General features: G+C 41.0%; 1 protein-coding gene and 1 pseudogene across 5 annotated transcripts in view; one reads left to right on the top strand and one right to left on the bottom strand.

Annotated features, from left to right (window-relative positions):
• Window positions 1–15,170, top strand: part of SLITRK3 (SLIT and NTRK like family member 3) — a 100,723-nt gene that overhangs the window by 79,260 nt on the left and 6,293 nt on the right. Inside the window, exon 1 of one of the 5 annotated variants that reach the window (XM_032342030.1) lies at window positions 10,904–11,083. The exons of 1 other annotated variant lie outside the window; for it this stretch is intronic. The gene's annotated coding sequence lies outside the window, so the exon portion shown is untranslated. 3 more of the 5 variants (XM_032342021.1, XM_032342058.1, XM_032342049.1) reach the window with 3 other exon arrangements.
• Window positions 1,156–12,486, bottom strand: LOC116590819 (annotated as a pseudogene).

Here is a 15,170-nt window from a genome sequence, read left to right on the forward strand (position 1 = left end):
TTAACTGACTTAAATTATACGACTTATATGCTGCACAGTGGTTATGGTTTATAGAACATCTTAGAAAGGCAACATATTCAAATATACAGTTTGAGATTACAAGCAGAATAAATAGCATTTGAGAATTTACAAATAATAAGGTATTAAACGCTGACTGACCAAACACAGATATGTCCAACTTTTACAAAGTAAAATGTGGCACATGAGCATTTAGATGTAACAAACAGATAAATCAGGGGATAATTTTTCCCACCCTAAATGTTTTGACCTTACAAAATCATTCTTTAAGTAAAAACTCTCCAGAATTTATAGAATGATTTTAATGAAAAATAAAATAACTATTTGCATGCAAAAACAAGAAAAGAAAGTGAGACTTTAATGAGAGGTATAGAGTAAATTTCACAGCCAAAGAGACTGTGTCTACACTCCATCAGAATAAAAAGCTGAAAATGACAGGGGTTGATGCTACATGCAAAAGAGATGATGTGGCTAGGGCAGGAGGAAAAGCAAGATGGCCAGGTGTTGTCCCCTGAAAGAAGATCTAAAGTCAGGCTTAAGACACAGAGACAAGAGAAAAAAAAATTTTTTTTTTTTAGAGTAAATCCCCCCAAAAAGTATACTTGGAAGTAAATAAGGAAGTAAAGTAAATTCTTTCTATCCCACAATTTAACATATAAAACTCAAAAGAAAGCAAAAAAATCCCACATGAGTCTTAAGGAACTAAAATAACATGGAGATTCTAAGTACTTTTCTGTTACTGTAAACTAGGATCAAGGATCTATGTTTGTGTTCTATTGCTAGTTAACAAATTACCACTATCTTAGTGGAGTAAAACAAAGCATATTTACTATCTCACACTTCCTGTAGGTCAGCAGTTCAGGCATAGCTTAAGTAAGCTCAGTCTCACAAGTCTACAATCTAGGTAACAATTGGGCTGTGATCTTTTTCCTTCCTTTCTCTCTCTCTCTCTCTCTCTCTCTTTCTTTCTTTCTTTATTTTTTCTTTTTTTAAAATGTAAACCAGAAATATTTCTTGCAGAAATTTGGTCAAGGTTCCCATTGGGTGGCTCCTGTTGAAGTTGGCCTGGGGCCCCCCATCCAGGTTTGGGCAGGTGAAATAGAAAAGGGTGGAAGTAGTATGTCTGGGCCCTGGGCCTCAGAGCTGCAGCATGATGTTGGGAGCCAGGCTTCAGGTGAGACCTATACCCTCTGGCTCCACATTCAGAGACTTCACTATGCCATCCTCTACCACTACGGAGAACCTCTTGAGCTGGCGATTTCCAAAGACACCACCAATGAATCATCTAGTAACAAATCGGTTTCCTTCCCAAAGGTCCCAGTAGAGTCAGCCAAGAGGATAACCTTGCCTCCTGAATTGCGAACTGGTTCCCACAGTTTAGTCACAAAAGCATCATCAATACTCAGACATACTACCACCTGAACCCCCTTGGCCCACAGAGCCTCAGCCTGCTCCACAAACCCTGACAAGTGGGTCTTGGAACAGCCTGGACTAAAGGCCCTGGGCTTTCCAAACAGCACTCTGTGCCTTTGAACAGCTCTGCCAGGTTCACCTTGTTCCCAGGCTCCCCTTCAATAGCCACCAGTGAAGGGATGGCATCCCCAGCTTGATTGGGGCCATGGCTGAGAAAGCGCTACTGAAACTGAGGCCTCACCAAGCATCTATTCCCTGCTTTATTGCTGGCACCCTCCTGCTCTTGTCACCACCCATGCTGCAGATTAATGGCAGTGGCCCAGACAAGAGCTAAGCCTGCTTGGCTGCCCAGAAGGTGCAGTCCAGCTAGCAGCATGTGCATCCCAAAACCACTGGTCTGTGTTCTTATCTGGAGACTTGGTTGGGGAAGAATGTGTTTCCAAATTTAACCAGGTTGTAGGAAGAATTCATTTCTTTGGATTCTTGAAGATCGGTAAGAGAATGTGTCTTCATTTTAGGGAGGGTACTATCTCTCTGATTAAGTCAAGCTGATCAGAATAATCTCCCTTCCAATTAACTCAAAATCACTGATTTGGGATTCTAATTGCATCTGCAAAATCCTTTAACCTTTGCTACTTTCTAGTGGATAAAGAAGTCACAGCTTCCATCCACACTGAACTATGAAAATGAGATTATTCAAGGATGTGACACACTGGGGGTCACCTTAGGGTGTGTCCACAATAGGATCTCTAACAGCCACATGGGATTTCTTGCTTACCATTCAAAAACTTTAGTTCAAATTCATGGAACAGCCTGGGGTGAATAAGAGTGCCAGGGAATTTTGTTGCCTTTAGGATCAAAAAAGAGATATGGATATATTATAGACGTTTTGTAGATGCATAGTTCTATCTAACAAAGATATGTAACAAACAAACAAACAAAAACAAAGTCATTGCGACAGGAAGGACACGGAGGCAGAAGTTTGATGCCCTGAACTGAGGAGTAATGTCAGACTCGTGAGCAGGACTTGAGACAAAGGACAGCACAGGTGCCCATCTGGAGGCAGTGGCTTTGTGTACCAGACGTGTTTGTGTTGCCTGGCTGCCTGTCCACAGCTCCTCACACCTAATCATCCATGCTGTGAACTGGCTCAGCCTTATTAGACCATGAACATATACCTGACCCAAAAGAATACATCCAGAGACTGGCCAGAAACTTGCGGTCTATGTGGCCTTACTGGAAAAAAAAAAAATAAGCCTGCCCATTTATATATTCAGGAATTTGAACTCAAGTGAAAGAGAGAACTTGCCAGTTGGTGGAGAATACTGCAGCTGAAAGACTATGTAGCAATTATGAGCTGCGAGCTAGCCGGTGCAGAGAAAGCAGCTTAGCACAAGGGGAAAAAATGGTGCAGACTCAAAAAGAAGTAGATTAGAGAGAACATTCATTCATTCAATTCCTCTAATACATTTGTATGGAGTTCCTATTATGTACGGGCCACTGTTCTAGGTGCCAGGAATACTGCAATGAATAAAACAAAGTACTTGTTCTTATGAAACTTATTCCTGTAGTGCGAGATAGACGGTAAAAGTGCCTAAGCATATAAATTATATTTCATTAGGAGAGAAACCATGGGAATAAAAATAAAGCAGGCCATGAAGTTTAAAAGTAACGGGGGAACTGCTGCTTGGGGTAGCAAGGTCAGGGACGCATACTTGATTATGCAGTGAAGATGCCAGTCAGCCCTGCTCTAACTGTGGAGAGGGTATACTGGACAGAGTGCACAGTAGATGAAAAGGCTCTGAAATAGGTGTGTGCTTGGTGAGTCAAGGAAATAGCAAGAGGGGGGGATATGGTTGCTATCGAGTGGGAGCAAGAAAGCAAGCCGTAGGGTGTGAAGGCAGCTATGGAGCAAGCTGCAAGATTACACAGGGTCAGACAGAATGCTAGCTTTTACCCAGAGAGATGGGAAGCCACTAGAGGGTTACTAAAAGATAATACCAGCCTTACATTTTTAAGAATCATTCTTGCTGCTGTAGAGAGCAGATGGGAAGTGAGGGAGGTGACAGGGAGACCATGTGGACCCTGAGAGATACAAAATGTGGCCTAATTTCCCATTATGTTCCCCATGAGGTCTGGCTGTACTTGTTTCAGTCCTTGAATTTCCATGAGATAACACTGCAAACTCTTTTCTTTTCCTTTTTTTTTTTTTTTTTTTTTAAACAACCCACCCCCCTTTCCTTAAACCAGATTGCCAAAGACTCTAATGAATGTTAAATATATTCAAGTCTTGGGTATGTTGGCTTTTTATATATTTTGGCATAAGAGCTAAAAGGTAGTAGAATTTTAAAAACATGTTACCTTTTTTATAAATCGTAGAAAGTGCTTGCACATTGGGGAGTTGATGTCAGGCTGTTAAATTGTTGAACAGAATTATTTTTCCAGGACACTGGCTTAAACCCATACAAAAAGGTCAGTTCCCAAAGATTATCTATCTGATCCTCTGTGACATAAATGTTTCAAGAGTCTCTAACTTAATGAATATTCTCATCCAATATCACTTAAATAAATATAATTCAATTTTTGTATCTTATAGATAACTATTTTGTTATTCTATGAGTCTTTGAAACTAAGTATGCTTCCCCTTTTAGAGACAAAACGAATTTATGTATTTATTTATTTAAAAGATTTTATTTATTTATTTGACAGACAGAGATCACAAGTAGGCAGAGAGACAGGCAGAGACAGAGAGGGGAAAGCAGGCTCCCCTCTGAACAAAGAGCCTGATGCAGGGCTAAATCCAAGACCTGACACCATGACCTGAGCCAAAAGCAGAGGCTTAACCCACTGAGCCACCCAGGCACCCTGAGACAAAACAATTTTATTTATTTATTTATTTATTTGACAGAGAGAGATCACAAGCAGGCAGAGAGGCAGGCAGAGAGGAGGAAGCAGGCTCCCTGCTGAGCAGAGAGCCCAATGCTGGACTCGATCCCAGGACTCTGAGATCATGACCTGAGCCGAAGGCAGCGGCTTAACCCACTGAGCCACCCAGGAGCCCCAGACAAAACAATTTTAGACAAAACAATTCAAAAGAGTTTATAAAGAATCCATTAATTTTTAATTTTCTATCTTCCCAACTCACACACACATAGAGATATGCATGCGTATGTATAATTTTTATATGTGTAAATACTTTTTGGCTACATTTTTATGGCATTTCCAGTGAAATATTACAAAATCAACCATAAAGTGTTCCAAAATGGGCAGGGAAGGGAAATTAGCAAACACTCCCTCACTGTTTTAACAACATGAGACATTTTGCTACTACCCTTTTAATGAATAAATCTAACGAGTACAAGAAATTAAAAACAAACAAACAAACAAACTAGTTTTAGGTCAGCCTATCCCTTTAAAATTTTAAGGTCATTAAAATACATTGAAATACAACCCCAAATAGTCAAATATTCTTTGTCTTTAATTTATATTTTTGGTCACATTTCTATAAGATAATTTATATTTTTTGGAATAGGTAAATTAATAACATTGTAGGTTCTACAGTATTTTATAATTTTGCCACTGTTAAAAAAATGGTGGACGAATGGTGTTTTAATTGTGCCACATAGGTTTATTAAATTATTTTATTTTTATTTAAACTATTTGTTAAAAATAAAATTTGTGATAAACATTTCCCATTCACAAAATTCCGAAAAACACTACCGTTAAAGAAAATAAAATTCAGACCATTCATTTGTTAAAGAAGAATATTTTGTTGGCTATGAATGGAAAGAAATTAGCATCCATAGAAACATATATTTGCCTTTAAATGCCTAAATGTAAAAAAAAACACACGTGTGCGCACACACATACACGATTTTAATACGCAAAAGACAAAGTTACAGATAAGGGAACCACTAAACATTAATTCACAACATAGAAATGTGAAAGGAGATTTAGATAGAACATAAATGCTAAAAGGAGCTAAATGCCTAAGTAACTCAGCAGAGTGATACAGGGGAGGCAGCCAAATCCAGAGAAACTTTATTTTTTTGGATTTAAGTCACTTTAAGAATTGTTAACATTCAGATATATATTCAGTGTTTCATAACACTTTTGCTCTATTCTTAAAATGCAAAGTTGTACATAATATTTCCATTATCTGTGGTTTCCAGCACACAATCATATAAAGCCTTTTATCTTGTCCCATAGTTGGTGGAAACAAATTTTTCATCAGGCTTTATACTGAAATCAGCCTCATTTAAAAAGTTATTTCATATTCATGTTCTCAAATAGTTTTGAAAAATTCAAAGACCAGAGGAAATTTGATTTGACTTATACGGCTTGCCGGCCTTTGACTTAATTAGGCTTGCTGGCCTTATTAGTTGATGCCGATACTATTCCTCTATGATGCTGTAGTAAATTTTAAATTAGTAGACTAAGAGGACACATACAGAACTTCAAATATGGTTCCAAGAGGATTACCATGAAAACTAGTTAAAATATTTTAAGCATTATCATGCCTTTTAACATTTTGTCACTTTAGCAGTTACCACAAATTCTATAGTTTCAATTACTTTCTAATTAAGTGACTCTTTCTCTAGCCCTTGTTCATCTCTTGAAGATTAGTTCTACATTTCTACCCAACAGGTGAGTTTCTCTGCATGAATATAAACCTAACTCAAATAAGTAGAAAGTTCATTACCTTAGAATTTTTTTTTTTTAAAGATTTTATTTATTTGAGAGAGAGACAGTGAGAGAGAGCATGAGCGAGGAGAAGGTCAGAGGGAGAAGCAGACTCCCCACGGAGCTGGGAGCCCGATGCGGGACTCGATCCTGGGACTCCGGGATCATGACCTGAGCCGAAGGCAGTCGTCCAACCAACTGAGCCACCCAGGCGTCCCATGAATTTTAAACATATCCTCAAGGGAGTAACTAAGACTACTTACCAGGAAATAAAACATTTGTTTAAGTTTGCTTAAAATTTGTTCTACCAATTAGATTTGTCCCAAAACAAAATCAGCTGCCCTGAAATGCACCAAGCTCCACATCACAGGCAATATTAAGCCATTGTCTATATAACAATTTGGCAAAGGATAGTAAAACAGGGATTTGAATATATCATAATTGGTTGGACTTGATAACCTTTCATGTTCCTCTTAATTCTGAGATTCTATGATGTTATAAAATCATTCTAATTCTCTTTATCATATATTTAAAAAGAGAAATTTCCTTCACTGCTAAAACTTATGTGATTTACCTCTTTCCACTACATACAATATCTATTCATTTCCTGATGTATTATTCAACGGTTTAATTTATTTCAACAAATAAATTTATTAATTTCCCTTATCTTGATCTTTGAAGATTTTTTCCTCAGTATTTTTTTTAAGATTTTATTTATTTATTTGATAGAGATTACAAGTCGTCAGAGAGGCAGGCAGGGAGAGAAGTGGAAGCAGGCTCCCCACTGAGCAGGGAGTCAGATGTGGGGCTTGATCCCAGGACCCTGAGACCGTGACCTGAGCCGAAGGCAGAGGCTTTAACCTACTGAGCCATCCAGGTGCCCCTTTCTCAGTAGTTTTAGTCTTAATATCTATAATCTATTAATTTCAAATAATTTTAGAAAATCTCTTATAAAGGAAACAATAACTTCTAGGCTTAATCCAAACTACAAATTAAAATTTGGAAACTTTGTTCATACTAGATAAATTCTGAGAGTTCTAAAATAGTTCACTTAATCTTTAAGATTAAAATACATGTTTACTTCAAAGATAACCTAAGTCTTCATTAGGTGGAAGCTTACAAAGTGCTTCTAAATATTTTAGTAAAACAAAATGGAAAAGATCAATGTCTGATTGAATAGTTGTAATGCAGGTATCACTTATAAATATGTTGATTCACTATGTTTTACAAGATGCTTTTGAAAAAACATAGTTACCAATGGCTTTGGAACTTCTACAAACATGTACTTCTACAAACATGAGCTTCTACAAATAAAAACCTTTCAAACATGTTTCTTCTATGGAGTTATAGGAAGATATACCCAAATAAACACTTATGTAAGTATGTAACCTTCAGTCTGAATTGTTCAATCTTTTGAATTCTTTCAATATATGCTAAAATTTAATTTCTGTTTTATCATTTTTTTTTTTAGCTTAATGTTTGGTACACAAAATTTTCATTTACAAAATTATATTGTGTAAGTAACTACATTTTCAATTGTTTCAAAGGTGGTATCAAAAGTTGTCTAAATGAAGATATGATTAGCTTTTTGAAATTATCAAGCATGTAGTTTGTCAGCCTGAAAATTATTTGGAATAGTGTGTGCCAAAAAAAAAAAAAAAAAAAAAACCACAAAAAAAACGAGAGAGAGAGAGATAGAGAGAGAGGCTTCATGAATGCCTGTGTAAAAGCAGATGAATGCAATATTTAGGTGACTTAGATATGCTGCATGTAATCAAAAATTACTGCAGAGTTTAGAGTTTTCTTGGATGAATGCTCCATTATAAAACAAACTCTCTAGTACTACCTTAATTAGAATTACATCTTTCAAAGATATATTTATTTTATTTAAATCAGAGTGAGTAAAATATATGCTAGATAAGAAAAATATGTCTACTTTTTTTTCACTTTAATACTACTATCTCTCTCTATCTCTGAAAACAACAGAATAATTAAAAGGAAATTAAAAAATACTGCTGTCCTTGGAACCAAATTTATATACATATAGATAGATAGATAGATAGATAGATATATCAGCAATATAAACATATTTAATTACATTGTGTATGTTATTTCTATGTTTTCCTTTTATCTATTATGCATCATCAATAAAGAACACAGTTCTTTAATGACAGCTCTTTCTTTTTGAAATATAAATTATTTGATTAAAATAAAACTATGGGTATGTACATAAATACTTCTGTGGAATGCACTAAAAAGTCATAACAAAGAATAGCTCAAAGGTTCGCCACGCTTACCCCACAGCATTTTTGTCTGACCTGAAATATTTATGTTGGAAGTACTCAGTTTTAACATTAGCAAACCATCCTAGCTGTTCAATCTTCTGTAGCTCCCCAGACCATCACACTATAACAAAATCTGCTCAGAGTAAATATATTAACACATTCAGAGTTCTCTTATCAAGAAATAACCTTGAAAATCAAATAAAATGAAAAAACCTCCAAAAGGTTAAAGAGATTCAGCTATTTTAAGAATGACGTTGTCTGATTTCTTCCAGGGTTACTCTAATATCCTCCAGCCTTGAGGCTCAGGGGCATGTGTGTGATTTCACACTTGCCCACGTAGAATATGGTGTACTCAGGAGTGATTCTCCTCGAATTGAGCAACCACCTGAAAAGGCCAGAAACATCTCTATGACTCATCAGCCTACTGATGTAGCTCAGGCTCTCCTAAATCAGACTGATTTGTTATAGGGATGGACCTTTTCCGCAAACTTTCTTGAATTTATCTTTTTAAAACTCAATTTGGAGAACTTATAAGTGAAAAACCCAAGACAAACATTCTCTCCTTATCCATGTCTCCACTTATGCTTCACATAGAAGCATTTATTATCTGAGAAAATACTGAGGAAGGTTTGAAATGTGTGCCAGATCTGGAAAACAATATTTAAAGTATAGGGGGGTGCCTGGGTGGCTCAGTAGGTTAAGCAACTGATTTTTTATTTTGGCAGGGGTCATGATCTCAGGGTTGTGAGATGGAGCCCTGCTTCTGACTCTGCACAGACTTTGCTTGAGATTCTCTCTCTCCCTCTGCTCCCCCACCACCTCACCAACCTCACACTCCATCTCTCTCTAAAAATAAATAAAATGTTAAAAAAAAAAAATAAGGGATGCCTAGGTGGCTCAGTCAGCTAAGTATCTCCTACCACTTCAGGTCATGATTCCAGGATCCTGGGATGGAGTTTGCATTGGACTCCTTGCTGAGCAGGGAGCCAGCTGTTCCCTTTGCTTTCTCTCTCTGACAAATAAATAAATAAAATTAAAAAAAAAAAGAAAGGAAAAATAAATAAAAGCATATGCTTTGAAATCATATTGGTTTCACCACTTTCTAGATTCCTGTAGATATTCTATTAATCTAAATAATCTTAAAGAAGACTATTGTGAAGAACAAATTGAAATATTATTTTAAAAAGCTATCTAAATTCACTTTATGCACAACCAACACAGTTGCCATATGGAATTTGGCTAATCTATATACAAAATCCAAAGGAATCCCACAGTTCCCTGTTTTTCACAATGACCAGTTCCATCTTCTCTCTTTTAATGAAGGTAATACAGACACTAGACTTGTGGTGTAATATGTATATAACGTAGAGTAACAATGGTGTAACAAAGTATACCGAAAAATCCATTAAATATAGACTAAAATCATAGCTCCAGGCCTGTTTCTCAAAGCATTTCATATATAAAAAAAGAGTATTCTTTGTAAGGGTTGAGTTAGCTCCTTTGAGAGCTTTTGCAAATAGGGTTGAGGTCAGTTTAGGTCTACATTATACTAGCTACACAACTTTGCTTGCCTTGGACAATTTATTCCATTCACTTCAGTTAGGAATGGCAAGAGATACAAAGATGATTCCTGGGACTACTTCTTATTCAGTTTGGAAGTTAGTGGAAGATTGCCCTCTCCACAATGCAGTCGCTAATGAAAAGGATCTATTAAAAAGAACTGCGTTGGTTTACACTGCAGATTGAATGGAGCAGTAAATGACTGCATTAGTATCACTGCAATGAGGGTAATGGTCGCCTCCAGTAGGTATATAATGTTGTAATAATTCTTTCACATAGGTGTAATAATTGCTCAAGTGTCCTCATTTAATTTGTCACGAAATGGTATCCAACATCTCTCCAGCAAATGCCCCTCACACCTCTCCTCACTCTAGTTTTATTTTCCTCCCTCTTGGCAGTGTAAACAGATGAGGAAATCTGTGTACTTCCAAAATGTCACCTATGTATCATGAAGCGGGGTGTGTGTGTTGGGGGGGGCACTGTAAATCACTTGAAAACCGCTTCTAGGAGGCGTTTAGGGATACCGCCCATCAATAAGCTCAGATGCTCTTAATTTGATGACCCCGCCCAAACCCCTCGGGCCTGGCCTGTAATTTTCCAAACGGCCACCTCTCATTTGCAAATAAAAGTTAAAGTCAATCCACAGATACAGAACGCTGACTTCCTGCCACTCAATTTTACAGGGCTTCTCTTTGTAGAGCTGCCAGATTGTGACCGATGTTGGGGGGAGGCGGGGATGAGATGAGCGACAGAATGAGATGAGAGAGATTGAGAGGAGAGAGAGAGAATGCGAGAGAAAGAGAGAAAGAAAGAGGGAGAGAGAGAGATCACTTGCTTCCTTGCTTCCTAAGCAGGGATTTGCCTGCGATGCGCGGCGAGAGGACTGCGGCGGCTGATTTACACAGTTGGCGCGGAGGAGGGGCTGGGGGTGCGGGGGGGGGGGAGGGGGCACAAGCTGGCGGAGGCTCCGGCGATGGGCTGATCTGGGGGCTCCCGAGCGCCGCTGCCTGCGTGCGCGATTTGGGGGCAGCAGCTGATGGATTTGCATTAGGGTTCCAGCCCGGCGTTTCGTATACTGCCTCCTAAAACCCGATCTGGACCTCCCAGTTTGGGTGCAGACGTTGGTAAGTAACGTGTAATCCGATTTCAGTTATTTCCTAGGCCATTAAAGTGGCACTTTTAAAGCAGGTCAGTCTTAAAAGATGCCGCCGCCGCGAGCGTCTCCTTGGCCTGAAACGTTCCGCGGTCCCCCTCCCCGCCCCCCCCCCCCATCCTCTCGCGCTGGAGAAGTGAGGGTGCTTGAATGGTGAGCTGTCTGGGGGCTCACTCTCTGCCAACAAGATCTCTTCACCTTCGTGCTTTGCCTGAGATCTCCCAAATCCAAGTCGAATTTGGTGTGTACAGCCATACTGTTGTATTTGTATCCTCTTTTTTTCTCTCTACCCCCGCCTCCCCCGCCCCCCCCCCCCCCGCTTCACCGTCTGGCCAATGCTGGGATCTGGGATCTAGTCGCCCCCTTCCTGCCTCCTTCCCTCCCCTCCCCACCCCCTTCTCTCATCTACACATCACCCACCCCCACTCCCACCTGCCTAAAGGGTCAAGAGCAAAGAAACCCGGAGATGGTAAGGGCTAGTCCCATCTCCTCTGATCGAAGGAGGCCTTGGGCAGGGATTGCACTGAGTAACAACCTTTCAGGAAGCAAGGAAGAGAGAGAGAGAGAGAGAACCCAAAAAACAAAACAAAAAAAACAACAGAAAACAAAAACCCAGAGACGGAGCCAGGACTCTCAGGACAGCGAGGCTCGACAGCGAATCCAGAGCACCGAGATTTTAAGTCCAAGAACCCAGTCCTAGGACACCTCTGCCTGCCTACCATCGAAGGTATATAGAACTGTGGTCCGGAGCTCTCTGTCACTGGCGGCGTCAAGCTAGGTGAGCGCCCGGCTTTCCCATTGGTATGCAGCGACCATTTCCCTTCAAGTCTCAAAGGTGGAAACACTTAAAAGGATTACAAGCGTGATTTGGTGGCCTTACTGAAAGTTGGTGGCATGAAGAAGAGAAACTGCAAGGCTACGGCATGTTGGATACAATTCAGCCTCCCAGAGAGTTTGCACCTCCCGCTGGGCAGCCCCTCGGAGCAGATCTCGGAGATCTAGAGCGCTCTGCGCCGATAGGTACTCGCCGCCATCCTTTCCTACTTTGCCTAATTGAAACCAGTATTTCTCGCTGGTAGGATGTGCACTGTAGAGCGTACAGAGTTTGGCTCTTCTGTACGTTCACAGGTGCTAGGCGTTTGTTGCATTATTGAACGGTTCATTTAGTTGTTAAGGACAATGGTAGAAGGAACGATACTGGAGACTAACATACCCTTGGACCCCTTTTCTAGGGGAGGAAATTGTAAGTAACTCCAACAAACAGGCCAAGTGTCGGAGCGAAGGGCCCCTCCCCCAGTGGGTCGCTCACTCGTTCTGTAAAAGAAGGAAAACGGCTTGAGGTTTTAATCCTTTTCCATTTCTAAACATACCCATTGTGCGTTTCGCCTGGAGACAGCAGATTAGGATCTGTGGAAGGCTCAAACCTCTTCAGAAAATGAATGATGCAGCATTTTAATTATTTGTTCTGGGGGGGGGGGGTGGTGATCGCTTTGCTTCCATATTGGAATATTTAATCCTAGATATGGAGAGATTAGTGGGCTCGGAGATCGGGCAAAGGGGTGGGGGAGAGAGGAAGGGGGCACTGTGGGGGAGAAAGGGCTTCTTGTCCTCCCCGTGGACAAATGATGCCGGGCGCTCCCAGCAGGAAGCGGGAGAAACCGGGGCTTCAGGGCCCTCCATCCCCTAACTTTTGGAGCTCTTCCTATCACTTAGACACGCTATACTGAGATAAATGAAAAGAAAAGGGGTGAGATAGCCTTTAGGACATGGATCAGATCAAGAACTTGAGGGGATGTAGTTAAGAAGAGAACAGAGGACGATTGCAGTGATGGTCATTTACCGTCACGGGAAGCTCAGAGAAGCATCCCGGTTACCCATCAATTCCATCGCATCATGGGTTCCGATATGATCCGTGAAACAGTCGCCGCCTTTGCACGTTGGGTACCAAAGGTGGTGTGTGTGGCGGGGGAGGGGGTAGCTTGGCAATTGGTGAAGGAGACGGGATTGTTCAGGTTCTGAGTTCAGGCTATCGGTGATGGTCGGCTCAGTTGCGACCTGAGAAATAGGGTGGGTCTGGAACATTAAGGGTGTAGAGTGTTAGAGAAGCTTGCCTTCCTGCTTACTAAGACTGTGATTGCTGTTTCTAATCTTAGCTACTCGAGAGCGGAGGACACTTGTGCGGTCATTTTAAATGCAAAATGTGATGCAAATCTTCTATGACTGACTCTTACGGAACGTTTATGTTCCATTAAGTGACATATATATTGTATATATAATGTACCATTCTGGTACAAAACTGATAAGTGGGTTTTTTTCCCCCCCTTTAAAATTTGATTTTGTAAAAAGTGCTTTAAGGGAAAGCCATCTCTATCCGCTAACTTTGAGTCCTTGGGCAGTTGAGGTTCGGTCCAGTTCTTAGCGACCGGAAAGTCCCTCCCTTCCCCAGGAGTTGGTTACAGGATTAGTGTGGAGTGGCGTGCGGGGAGGGGGAGGCGAAGGGCAATCTATGCCATAGAGTCCCCGCTAACTAGACTCCTTTGCTACACACTTGCCTCTCTCCAGTTTCCCCGCTAAGCTGCCTTTCCTCCTAGGAGGTAGCACGGTAGCACTGTCAGTTCTATAGTCGAGCCTTCTTAGAGGGTTCCTGTGAACTGTGATCTGGTGGCCCCTCTTCACTGCAACGTCTTCGCTCAATCACCCCCACCCTCACCACCCCCTATCTTCCTCTTCCCCCAAATATCACGGAGAAATATTTGGACCAAAAAAAACGGGGTTGGGGAGGGTCGAGGAAAAAAAATCCAAACCCTGAAATGCTGCCCCCTATCCCCATGAGGTCTTTCCGGTAGAAGAAAGTGAAATGTGCCATTGTTACCAAGTGGTCTGCGTTGGCCTGTCTCTGTTTTTAAAAAGGTGGAAGCAAACACATGGCTGTTGAATCCAGGGGAAATCGAAGGCTTTGAGCTGCAGCACAACAAAAGGATTCCTGGTGCAAAGAGATCGAAGCAAAATGCAGGAGAAACTCGGTCCAAGTCACTCAGGCTGCCTGAGCTCTTACTCGGGACTCCTAAGCAGAATCAGCTAGATCCAGCTCTTCTCCTTCGGGGATCTGAATTACCCTTTATCCCCGTCTTTGGAGAGGAGTGTCTATGCTATGGAAAGGATAATTCTGAAGGATAATCTTACTTTACAACCAGTCTGCACTAGGGACAGGAGCTTTGGAAACTAGAGAAGCAAAACAGGAGATGATTTCCTTGAGAGTTAAAAATAATTATAATAAAAAGAAAAAAAAATGTCCACAATCCTCCCTCCTCTACCTTCCCCACCAAAGGAATGGTTTCCTTAGGTTGACCTCTGCTTCACTGTTTCTCATTTTGACAGTTTGTTATCTGGACCCCTCCACTTCTTTTCTCATCCCTTAAACACACACACACACACACACACACACACACACACACACACACACAAACTGTACAGTCAGGGCTTCCTAGTGCTCGCTCCCGACCCCAAGCTAAGCGCGTTCCCTTCTTGGAGCTCATTTTCGTGACGTGGAAAGCCGGATCCAGGGTTACAGCACACATTTAAAAAAAAAAAAAAAAAAAAAAAAAAAGCCAGCTCAAGAGAAGTCCGAGATTCTGCACTGGGATTGAGCCTGGCTTCCTCTTTGCCTCCCTCCCGCCCTTCCTCCCAGTGCCCAATGATGTGCTTCTGGTACCCAGAGAGAGCAGCCACAGCAGCGGCAGCGGCAGCGGCAGCGGCGGCGAAGCTGGAAGCCTGCTGCAGCCCCTTCTCCTCCCTCCTCTATTGAGTGTGCCAAGCGGCAGTTCTGCATCCTAAAGAAGCCCATTGAAAGGCCCATTGCATTCCCAGCACGTCTCAAGCTTGCTGCTTTTATTTTTTCTCTTCGTCTCCCCCACCCACCCCCTCTATCCCCCTTTGCTTCAGCTTCAGCAAAAGGAAGGGAGGGAGAGGGAGAGAATCCTTAAACTCAAGCTTTTTTTTTTTTTTTTCCTTCCAATGTTCAATACTTAAAAAAAAAAAAAAAATCTCCTGCAAAATAG

Source organism: Mustela erminea, chromosome 1 (genome assembly GCF_009829155.1).
Source record: "Mustela erminea isolate mMusErm1 chromosome 1, mMusErm1.Pri, whole genome shotgun sequence".
Classification (NCBI taxonomy): domain Eukaryota; kingdom Metazoa; phylum Chordata; class Mammalia; order Carnivora; family Mustelidae; genus Mustela; species Mustela erminea.